Here is a 12,445-nt window from a genome sequence, read left to right on the forward strand (position 1 = left end):
CCAAATGATAGAGATATAAAAATATATGGGATATGGTTATTTTCTAGAAGATTTCCTGGTCTGCTTGAGGATACGGATAAGACTCAGCACAGTGCTCCAGTAAAGGTACTGTAGGGTCTCCAATGAGGACAGATCAGGGCCAGCCCAGGGACATGCAGAGGGGTATTGAGAATTACTTTTAAGTGATGGTGATGCTTGGGCTGGCTAGCTCAGGAGGGAAGGATAGGTTGTCCCAGGCCTCCTTCAGCAGGAGTTAAGGCATGGAAATGCGAAAAAGCATGACAGACTTGGAAATCTTCAAGTAAAGGGCAGTAGGTTTGGAGTAGGTGGGTTCCTGAGGAGTCATGCCATTAGAGGAGAATGAAAATTTATGGAAATGCAAACTGCAAAGATCATTTTATGTCATGGTGAGGGATTACTTAGAACTATATCCTGAGAGCTGTGGGAATCCACTGAAGAATCTTCAAACAGAGGAGTGACACGGTGAAATTTACATTTTATTAATAAAAAATTCCTTGGGAAATGGTGTACCGGATTGCTCAGAGTGGTGTGATTTGGTAGCAGAACTTGTGGAGAGGCCTCCATGGTGATCCTGGCCAGAAATGGTAGAGGTCTGAGCCAGAGTGGTGGCAGGAAGGTGACACAGAGGGAGGACAGGGGTAAAGGGGTTAGCCTCAAGGAGAGGCTGTACTTTCTCTGGGACTAGAGAGAAGGCAGAAAGAAGGCTGAGTGTTGCTAGAATAATTGTATTTATGTGTTCATCCCATTTCATCAAACAAGTCCAGTTCAGTTTTCAATTTTGCACCTAACACTGAAGCATTATAATGGCATTGACTTTTGTAAATGCTCTCCGGAAGAAATTATGGGGGTATTTATTTGTGTGTCCTATCAGTTTTGTAAGACTCTAAGCTCTTCAAGGGAGGGCACACAATGTATTTATCCATCTATTATGTGTGGCATTCAGCACAGCAGGAATACTTAATAAGTATTTAATAATAATAAGATCTGAGCCCCAGGAGCATTATTCTATTTGTCAGTGAAGGAATAAGGAGGTTTGGAAGCAGTTTGGCCAAGTTTAGTTTTAAAAGAAAAATTTCAATTATTTGAACTTTTGAACATCTTAAAACTCATTCCTGAAATATAATCTGAATGGCTCTGCTCCTGGTTTTCTTAGGTAAATATTTTAGTTGGCTTAATTGGGTGATTGTTTCCTAAAATATAAGAGGTGGTATTTCTTTGTTGTTCAGTAATCTCTGATGATCAATCAGCCTGTCTTTAAAAATAGAGCTTTTTACCAACATGGTTGATATTTTCTAATTCAGGTCCCTGTGCTCTTTTCTGAGATTTATATAAAGCAGAATAGCTACCATTAGTTTGTCTTGTTTGTAACATTCTTTTCTTTCTCACGCATTTACTTCCTTGTCACATTTATCTTCATTACTCTGGGATGTTCCTCCTTACTGTAAGACCCTCTGCCTTTTCTCTTTCATCCTGAGTCTTTCTAGTGTCTGCTCAATTTAATGACCAGGAAGACATCAGCCATCAGGCCACTGGATACAATGTATGTTCACAGTGCATCAGTGCTGGGCGCCAGACCCTGTCAGTTATGATACATCCAGTTCATATTTTCCCCCAAGACTTTGATAAGCCTGATCAGAAAGTCTTGGTGGATTTAAGAACAAGAGTCACTATTTCTGGACCTTCTCCTATATTTAGCCTCTATATCACCAGGAAACACAGTGCATATCCAGTGGGCCTAACTGGGGGGTACTATTATTATTAACCCTTACAATATGAACAGACTTTTGATCTCCCTGTGTTGAATCCGGGTAGTCCTTATCAAAGATGAGTTCTCATGAGTAGGTCATGTTCATCATCTTTTTTTTTTAAAGATTTTATTTATTTATTCATTAGAGACAGAGAGAGAGAGAGAGACAGAGAGAGACAGAGAGACAGAGACACAGGCAGAGGGAGAAGTAGGCTCCATGCAGGGAGCCTGACGTGGGACTCGATCCCAAGTCTGCAGGATCATGCCCTGGGCTGAAGGCGGCGCTAAACCGCTGGGCCACCGGGGCTGCCTGGTTGTGTTCATCTTTATCTACTTGGGCTGTTTTCACAGCCAGGCTGGGGTTTTCATGTGGACTTCTACATGTACCAAAAGTAGTAAGTCAACATTAATGTAAGATCTGTGTAACATGGCTTGCCTGTGCCATGGATTTTAGAGCTCCCCAAATTTGTCCTTTGTACTGCCCAAGGATCAGTGGCTTCGAACCTAGCTTAAAGGAAGTAGAAGGAGAGAAGAAAGTTATCTTTATGCTGCATTCCTGGAACCTGTCCTCATTATAGTGTAGGAGCAGGTGCACCATGTGTACACATCATTCTGGGGCTCCTTCTCCCGATCACTTTCACTACTTACTGAGCATTTCTAGATTCCATTAAACTGGTCCTCCTCTTGGATCAGTCTCTTATGTTGTGACCAGTTCAAAGGTAATTTCTTCAATTCTAGGCCATCAGTGAGTACACTGAGGTGCATTTTGTGAGAAGTCTCAAGCAAGGGGATATGACTTGAACCAAGTCATATAAAAAACAGAAGTAAGAGGGAGTTTTAACTTGTGGGAGAGAAGGGCAGGGCATGAGTTTTCTTCAAGTATGTGAAATGTTGTCATTTGGAAAGGGGTAAAAGTTGATCTGTGTCTCCCCAAGGAGCAGAACTAGGTGCAAGGTAAAGGGAGCCATTCAGTTCATCATAGGGAAGAACTTTAGAGTGTGATATTTAAGAATTTTGTGCTGGAATCAAGCTTCATGAGTTTAAATCCACAATCTGTTGGTTATTAGCCATAAAAAAATTGGGTTAATTTTTAAATCATTCTAATCTTTAGTTTCCCCATCCATAAAATGGGGATAATATAAGTATCTATCTTGTGAATTCTTATGCTTATCTGATGACATAATGTCAATTAAATGCTCTTTCTCACGATGCACAGTGAGTGCTTGATGGTGCAGGCAATTATTAATGGGCTGGATGGTCTCAAAATAGTACATGGGTCTAACTACAGTTTCCAGCATTTCCTATTACCATTGAGCATCATGACTTTTTTTTCTTTCAAATTTGGAATTCTTTGACATATTTATATGTGGTTTTCTTATGTTTTCCTTGGCTGAGGGAAGTTGATAGAGAACTATGTACCTCCAGAGTAATTTAAATGGCATAGATACTTCTGTGAAGTTTAAGACAAGTAAAGTATACAGTGTCATGAATTCTAAATAACTGGAGAATGGAGTAGAGTTGATAAGGATGCCATCTTGACCTGGTGAAAGTTGAATTAAGATTTTTTTTTAGATAAAGAAATGAAGTTCTAAGAGTTTAAAATGTATTATGTGATGGGCATTAAGGAGGGCATGTGTGATGTGATGAGCACTGGGTGTTATATATAGCCAATGAATTCTTGAACTCTACATCTAAAACTAATGATGTACTATATGTTGGCTAATTAAATTTAAATAAAAAAATAAAATATATTCTATACATTTCCAAGTAAGGGATTCATGGGCAGTGATAAAAGTAAAATGCCATTTACTTTTTTTTTTAAAGATGAATTACTTTATCCTGAATTTTACGAAATACTGAGATAATGAGACAATAAAGTATCATTTTTAATTTCTTAAGTTCTTGTTTATGCACTTAAAAAAGTTGAGGCATAACATACACACAGTAAAGTGAATCATATCAATTGCACAGTTGGATGAATTTTTACATATGTATTCATCTGTGCAACCACTCCACAGATAAAGATATAAACCATTTCTAACAAGCCAGAGAGTTCCCTCATGCCTTTTTCAAGTCTACTCAGACTTCTTTCAACCTTAGATAAATTTTGCTTGTTCTAGAACTTCATATAAAGAAAATTCAGCAGTATATACTTTTGTGTTTGGTGGCTTTTGCTTAACATCTTATCTGTGAGATTCTTTCGTGTTGTTGTGTGTAGTAACTAGTTTATGCAAAGAGCTTCTTATATTTAAATGGCTTTTCATGTTACAAATAAATCTTTGGAAGAAATGTGAGGCTGGAAGGAGTTTTACACAACTTCATGTCCATATCCTTTGATTTACAAACAAAGCATCTGAACTAAAAATATTAAGTAATTTGCATAGATAACTAATGGCCAAGTAACATGGTATGCTGTATCTTCATGGAGATAGATCTATTGTACACATTATTCTCAGTAAGAGTCATGCACATAATGTCTAAATTATACATAGAAAATGTGAATTATTTAAAATTACAAATTATGATACAAATTAATCTTATTCACTATGGGACTGTTTCTTGGGTAGTATACACATTGTGACAATGACATTTTTAGACATTTTTAGTTTATTGTGATTATCCAGACAAGGAAGTCATTGCCATCATGCCCATTCACATAAGTCATAAAGCCCTATGTACAACAAAACTGGAATTGCTTCTGCTAGAATAAATCCTAAATACATTCTTTCTCTGTCTCCTGTGTAGGCATGCACATGCACTTACACACACACACACACACACTCACACACATACACCAAATACAACAGACCATGTGAAAAGGCTGCACATTTTCTAGAATATAACCACTCATTTCAGTGTCATCAAGGGGGTTATTGTCTTTCCACAAGCCTGTTGCTCCTGAAACTCAAAATGTTATTCTTGAAATTGATTGATTATAGCAAAGCTGAATAATAAAGAAGTGGGCATAGATGGAAGGGTTAGAAAGCGTTGCTCTTCAGTGGACAGTGGACTTTTCATTTTGATACTGAAGGTTATGAGGTAAGGCCTGGAGCGCCTGTAGTTTTGTTTGTAGGAGGCCAGACACAAGTTGGAATGTATAAAGAAATGCCATTTCTTCTCCAGGAATATGGCAATCTGGCTAATCAGCCTGACCCTCTTTCTCCAGGAATATGGCAATCTGGCTAATCAGCCTGACCCTCTGACTAGAAACAAATTAAAACACTGGATAAGGGTCCCTGGGTGGTGCAGCGGTTTGGCTCCTGCCTTTGGCCCAGGGCACGATCCTGGGGACCCGGGATCGAGTCCCACGTCGGGCTCCCGGTGCATGGAGCCTGTTCCTCCCTCTGCCTGTGTCTCTGCCTCTCTTTCTCTCTCTCTGTGTGACTGTCATGAACAAATAAAAAAAAATTAAAAAAAAAAACACTGGATAAGAAGCATGTCTTAAAAGCATTGAATTGCTAAAAGAGAATAAGGAATCGGGAGGCTGAAATCCAAGGCTAGGAAAAGCACTGGGCGCTCTGTTTACCTAATGGAATTTACTAAGCCTCAAAACTGAGCGGCAGTTTTGATGGCCTGGCAGGAGAGGAAAACAAAACTCGGAAGGAAGTCCAAATGAGGAGCCTAGGTTCCCTCCCATATTATGCTGGAATCTCTGAACTACAAATACCCGCATCACATCCCCAGGAAACCGCACAGAGAGCTGCCTGGAGGCTGAGCAGAAGGGGCTGGAGCTGGGGAAGTGAAAGAAAACCTGTCTCTGAGAAGTTGTAAGCACTGCAGGCTGCACCCATCAGAGTACCTTACTACCCGTATTTGCATGAATGGATGGTCCAGAACCCTCTGGCAAGGAATTTAGTTTTGAGGTGGTTCTGGGTTCCTGGTAGTCTTAGGCCTGGTAGAAGAGAATGCAAACTTCTCTGAAGGAAGACTCCCTCATTCCAGACTACTGGGACCTACCCCCCCACCCCACGTCCATTTTCAAGGGCAGTGAGCAGTCCGGGCAGGGATAACTAGCACAGGACAAAACCAGCACGAACCAGAAGAAACACCAGGGTGCAGAGACAGATCAGCAAGCCCTCCGGACTTTGGAATCATCAGACATATTATAGATACATTACAGATAACTGTCCTTATTGTCTTTAAAGAAGTAAAAGGCAAGCTTAAACATATCTCTAGGAACTAGAAAAATATAGAGTATATTCTAGAAGATCTGATAAATCAATCATCAATCAATCAATCAATCAATCAATAAAACAATTAGAGACTTTGGGATTACTGCCCAGGGCTGGAGGGGAGCAGGTGGGCACCCCCAGGAAGGCAGGACCAGCTGGGCGGCCCCGCCCTGCTGCCAGCGCGTGCAGGCTGCCTGTGTACCTGGGTGCGTGTGTGGGCGGGCCTGTCGCCCTCCAGGGCCCCGCCTCCCAGCGCAGGTGCACAACCATACGGCCGCCTCCCACGTTGCAGGGAAAGCAGCGAGAGCACAGAGCTGCAGAGAATGGAGACTGACCTTGAGCCTACGCTGGTGGCGGAGCCGGTTCCACAAGAAGCCCCCTTACCCACGGCTCAGCAGCCTGCGCTGCAGTGAGAGCCACTGTCGTTTCTGAATTTTCAGGGGGTTTTCATGCACCTCTTTCTCCTCCTCCACCTTCTCTTCCTCCTGAGGCATCGGTTCTGCTCCAGGTGCAGTGCTTGGTACCTGCAAATTAAACAAACACAAAACAGATTAAGGGGAGAAAAGTCGGGGATCCCTGGGTGGCTCAGCGGTTTGGCGCCTGCCTTTGGCCCAGGGCGTGATCCTGGAGTCCTGGGCTTGAGTCCCGCGTTGGCCTCCCCGTGCATGGAGCCTGCTTCTCCCTCTGCCTGTGTCTCTGCCTCTCTATCTCTTTCTCTATCATAAATAAATAAATAAAATCTTTAAAAAAAAAGGGGGGGGGAGAAAAGGAAGGAAAACCGAGGTATAACTTAATGCCTTGCCTGGAGTCGTACATACTTTGGTGACAGTTTACAGAAACCCAACTCAGCAAATGGATGGGCCACGACCCTTTTCAGCCAAAGCATTACTCAACTATGGCAGAACTGTTTATGAGATGTGGAGAAGATCTGGAACCATGGCAGAAGATATTAAGGGGTTGAGGATGAGAATGACAACAAGCTAATCTTTGCTGCGAGATATCCAGTTCAAAAGCAGCAATTACAAATATTTTGAACAGGGTGGACCTCTGCTTATGTTTGAAAGAAAGGAGCATTCAGATATTACTGCTGCATTCCAGCCCACAGGTTGGTCCTACATGAATTGAACATCAAATCCAGTGGCTACCTCACTAGTAAATTTTCGTCCTGAATCTAGATCTTTGGATAGTTCTCTTCTTGTTCAGGTTTTGTCTAGACCTGTGTTTCTGAAAGTACACAGTCATCCCAGGGATGCATTGGATATTATTTATCAATATCAACAATTTCTGAACTATCATGAGTAGTCATCCAATAGAATTGGATCAGAAGCATAATTGACATTTAGACAATGTCACATTTTTATGATTGCTCAACTAAGAACTAACTACCTAACCTGTTCATAAATCAGGTAATATGCTTAAATTAAATTGATATGGTATTGAAAATTGTGCTATCAAAACATGAATGTAGGTATAATCAGTAATGAAAATTGCATAATGGCAAGCTATTTAAGATTGTAAACTGGGCCAAGTATTCTTAGTTTTTAATTTAGAAAATTGTTGAGAGACTATTGTAGCATTTTGTTCTGAAAATATACCTTTGTAGTTTAATTACTTTATAAAACTTAAGTATTTGTTAAAGGTTAACAGTCTTCGTCAAGCTGTTAATAGTTGTAAGGCTTTGTGCTAAATGCCATACATAAATTATTCTCAGTATCTATGAAATAAGCACTATTATTATTTTATTTTTAAAAAATTTTAAAAGATTTTATTTTAGAGAATGTATGTGTGGGAGTAGGGGGAGGGGCAGAGGGAAAGGGAGAAAGAGAAGCTCAAGCAGACTCCCCACTGAGTGCACAGCTGAAAGTGGGGCTCCATCTCCCGAACCTGAGATCGTGACCTGAGCTGAAACCAAAAACCAACAGTTGGATGCTCAGCTGACTGAGCCACTCAGGTGCCCCATTATTCATGTTTTATAATCAAGGAAACTGAGGCTCACAGAGCTTCAGTAATTCACTGAAGATTACACAGCTAGCAAATAGTAGATCTGTGATTTCAGTAACGACTAACTCACAGTTATGTGTATTTGTGTATGCTACACAAATACATAGATGTTACGTATCAATGCATATTTTTTAAAAATTGGAAGCATTGCTGTAGGGCAACAGTTTTCAAAGTGTAGTCTTCAGTCTTCTGGGGTTCCCCTAAGACCGTCTTATGATATTGAGAGACTGTCCTAATAATTCAAAGATACTATTTGCCTTTTTCATTGTGTTGATATTTACACTGAGGATGCAAAAGCAATGGAGGGTAAATGCTGGTGCCTTAGTGTGAATCAAGACAGTGTGGTACCAGCTGTACTAGTAGTTTTGTATTAGTCACCACTATGTACTCACAATAAAAAATACTGTAATCATACTCAATTTCCTTGATGAAGTATTAAAATGTTATTGATGTTAGCTCTCCAGCCTTGAATATATGTGCTTTTAAAATATTTTCTGGGATGAAATGGGTCCCATGCATAAAGCTGTCTGACTTATCATGTTTATCTTGAAGAAGAGCACTTGTGTGAATGACTTGTGAGCTCAACTACTCACTTTTTAAAAGTAGAGACCTTTTTTACCTGGGGAGAAAAAAGCACCAACTAGAACTTCTAGGGGCAAAAAATAAAATAACTGTAAGTAAGAATCCTGTGATTGATTTAGCAGCAGATTTATATACAACTGAAGAGAGAATTGGTGGACTAGAAGATGAATCAAAGGAATTATCCAGAGGCAGCAGGAAGACTCTCCTCACTGTTCCCCTTGACAAAAGAAAATAAAGAAGAGAGATTAAAAAACATGGAGAGTAGAGTGAGAAGTGACATTCTCTGCATATAATCAGAGTTCTAGGAGTAGTAAGAGAAAATAGGTAGAAGCAATATATTTGAAGGAATAATGCCATAGATCGCATGCATGGATCCCAGGATCACATCATAAGGGTAAAATGTTTAGTTTACCAGAGTTATGTAACAGTTTTAAATTTGCATATACCTAAAACATGACCTTAAAATAGCTTTATTTATATATATTTATATTCATCTACATTATAAATTAGATTTAGAGGAAGAAAAGATCAAATGTACAGATTCAAGAGATATAATGAATACTAAGAAACACAAATAAATGTATTTTTACTTTAGATTTCCAAATTATTTCTGCCTTAAAATTATAATACTACAGCAGAAAATCAACTACTTAAAATATCCTTTATGTCATAAAAATGATAGATTAGTTTAAAGAAAGGTTCAGCAGACTAACTCCTGACTTCTCAGTAGTAACAGCAGAATCCAGGAGATAGTAGGAACTTTATGTGCTGAAAGAAAATAACTAGTACCTTAGAATTTCACAACAGTAAAAATATCTTTTAAGAAAGGTAAAAGTTTTAAAAATTAAGCAAAATAAAAACTTGAATTTTAGTCACCAGTGAAGGACGTTCTGAACGTTATATTTTAAGCAAAGGAACACGAGCTTAAGATTAGTGGTCTGAGATGAATGATGAAGAGAAGTATTGAATCTATAGGAGTATTAACCATTTATAAGAAAAATAAAATGAATAATATCAATAAAATTAAAAATGGGAAGGGTACATAATAAAAGTGTATGAATTAAGTTTGGAGTTGATGGGACTAAACTCTCCTAAACTGCTTCTATTTTCTGAGAGAAGGGTAAAGATTTTATTTTATTTATTTTATTTTTTATAATAAATTTATTTTTTATTGGTGTTCAATTTGCCAACATACAGAATAACACCCAGTGCTCATCCCGTCAAGTGCCCCCCTCAGTGCCCGTCACCCATTCACCCCCACTCCCCGCCCTCCTCCCCTTCCACCACCCCTAGTTCGTTTCCCAGAGTTAGGAGTCTTCATGTTCTGTCTCCCTTTCTGATATTTCCTACCCACTTCTTCTCCCATCCCTTCTATTCCCTTTCACTATTATTTATATTCCCCAAATGAATGAGACCATATAATGTTTGTCCTTCTCTGATTGACTTACTTCACTCAGCATAATACCCTCCAGTTCCATCCACGTTGAAGCAAATGGTGGGTATTTGTCATTTCTAATGGCTGAGGAATATTCCATTGTATACATAAACCACATCTTCTTTATCCATTCATCTTTCGATGGACACCGAGGTTCTTTCCACAGTTTGGCTATTGTGGACATTGGGCAGCCCTGGTGGCTCAGCGGTTTAGGGTAAAGATTTTAACTTTAAAATTGGTAAATTAGGGCAGCCCCAGTGGCCCAGCGGTTTAGCGCCACCTTCAGCCCAGGGCCTGAGTCCCACGTCGGGCTCCCTGCATGGAGCCTGCTTCTCCCTCTGCCTGTGTCTCTGCCTCTCTCTCTCTCTCTCTCTCTCTCTCTGTGTGTGTGTGTCTCTCATGAATGAATAAATAAAATCTTAAAAAAAAAAGAACTTGACGGAATGAGCACTGGGTGTTATGCTATATGTTGGCAAATTGAACTCCAATAATAAATAAATAAATAAATGAAAAGAAAAAAAGTTTGGTAAATTAAATAGACATGTTTTAGTTTCTATTATAACCATTAAAATACTAGAAATTGAGTATAGCTTACAATTAGTAGATGGAAAATAGAAGTGACATAAATATTCAGTCATCCAAAGAAGGAAAAGAAAGAAAAACACAGGACAGGCAGTACAGATAGAAAACATAAGATAATCGATTTAAGCCCATTAATTACAGAAACTAAAAATGCTCTACTTAAAAAAATAATTCTCAGATGGGATTTAAAAAACCCAATGATATGCTGTTGATGATACGTTACAAGTGACGTATCTAAGGACATTGAAAAGCTGAATATAAAAGGTTGGAAAAATATATACCATGCAATATTAACCAAAAGAATGCTGACATAGCTGTATTAATATTAGATATTAATAGACAGATGAGTCACTTCAATGATGAAAATTTTTGTGTACTAGGAAGATCTAAAACTTTTAGATTTTATGAATCTAGTAAAATGACCTCAAAATATGATATAAAAATGAAGTTACTAAAGGAAAAAATAGAAGCATTCATAATTATGAAGGCAGATTTAAAAAAATTATTTCCCTCAGTTACAGATAAACCAAGCCAACAATTATCAATATAGATGTAGAAGATTTGACCAATATAACAACCTAACATGACAGACATATGCAGAACGCTGCAGTAAATGCAGTATACAAACTGTTTTTCAAGCATATATGAAACACTTAAGAAATTGATCATTTAGCAGAATTTAAGTCCCATCCTATTGAATTTCAAAGGAATTACATCAGGGTCAGAAGATCTTATTCTTTCTGATCACAGTGTAAAATTTTAGCTAGAAATCAGTAGCAAAAGGATAACCAGAAAATCTGATACATTCGGGATAAATAACTTCTGTATTAAAGGAGAAATCATCACAGAAGTTCAGAAACTATTTTGACTTGAACAATAACAAATTTGTACATGTAGGATGTAGATAAAACAGTCTTTAGAAAAAAAATTATGGTCTTTGTAACATGTTTTTCAAAAACTGAAAAAAATTTTTTGAACTAATAGAAAAATGTATTCTGAAAGATTAACATAGTAAACATAAGGAAAGAAAAAATTTACTTTAAAATATACAATATTGCAAAGATTCAAGTACATTGCATCAAAAAAACCTAAAAAATTTAATACCTTCATTTGTTCATTCATTTAATAAAAATTCATTCAGTGCTCACTGTATCAAGAACTATTCTAGGCACTTGAAATTCATTAGTAGATAAAGCAAAGCTTCCTGCAGTATTCTATTCTAGTTGTGGTGAAGGAAATTAAACAGTAAATTTAATAAGTAAAATTATGTAGTGATTTAGTAATAAATACTATCAGAAAAAGAAAAAGTAAGAAATCTAGAAGGAGACAATAAAAGTTTCCAGTCAGCCCTACCCAAAGTAATCTATTACTTTAAAAATTATTATCGAGATTGTTTTCACTTTCACTTTATTAATCCTCACTAAAAAGGCTGAAAATTAATAGACATTTGTCTCATGAAGTTAGGTAAAGGGAAGTTGGATAATCTAGAAGACCATGGACAGAAGGAAGGAATCAAGATAACAGTATAAACTAAAGAAATTGGTAATAAACATAATAAAAAAAATCTGAAGTTTTTTTGAAAAAAAAATCTTACAGATTTACAAATGTCCAGCAAGAAGGGTTACGAATGAATGTTAAAAAGCACATGTAATCTTTATTTTCAGGGTTTTTATCTGGGGCCTCACCTCATTCTCTTCCATTTGGTGGTAGTGGGATGGGCAACTTCAAATCTATATCCACTTCTACTAAAATGGTTAATGGCAGAAAAATCACTACAAAGAGAATTGTGGAGAATGGTGAAGAAAGAGTACAAGTTGAGAATGGCCAGTTAAAGTCCTTAAGGATAAATGGTAAGGAGCAGCTGCTATGCTTGGATAACAAGTAACAACGCGCAGTGTAGCAGAA

The 12,445-nt window shown here is 38.0% G+C and overlaps 1 protein-coding gene and 1 pseudogene across 8 annotated transcripts in view; both read left to right on the top strand.

Moving 5' to 3' along the window:
• Nucleotides 1–12,445, top strand: part of GRIN2B (glutamate ionotropic receptor NMDA type subunit 2B) — a 505,856-nt gene that overhangs the window by 148,501 nt on the left and 344,910 nt on the right. The window lies entirely within an intron of this gene.
• On the top strand, nt 6,797–7,238 carry LOC112665545 (zinc finger protein 280D-like; annotated as a pseudogene).

This window comes from Canis lupus, chromosome 27 (assembly GCF_003254725.2).
Source record: "Canis lupus dingo isolate Sandy chromosome 27, ASM325472v2, whole genome shotgun sequence".
NCBI lineage: Eukaryota > Metazoa > Chordata > Mammalia > Carnivora > Canidae > Canis > Canis lupus.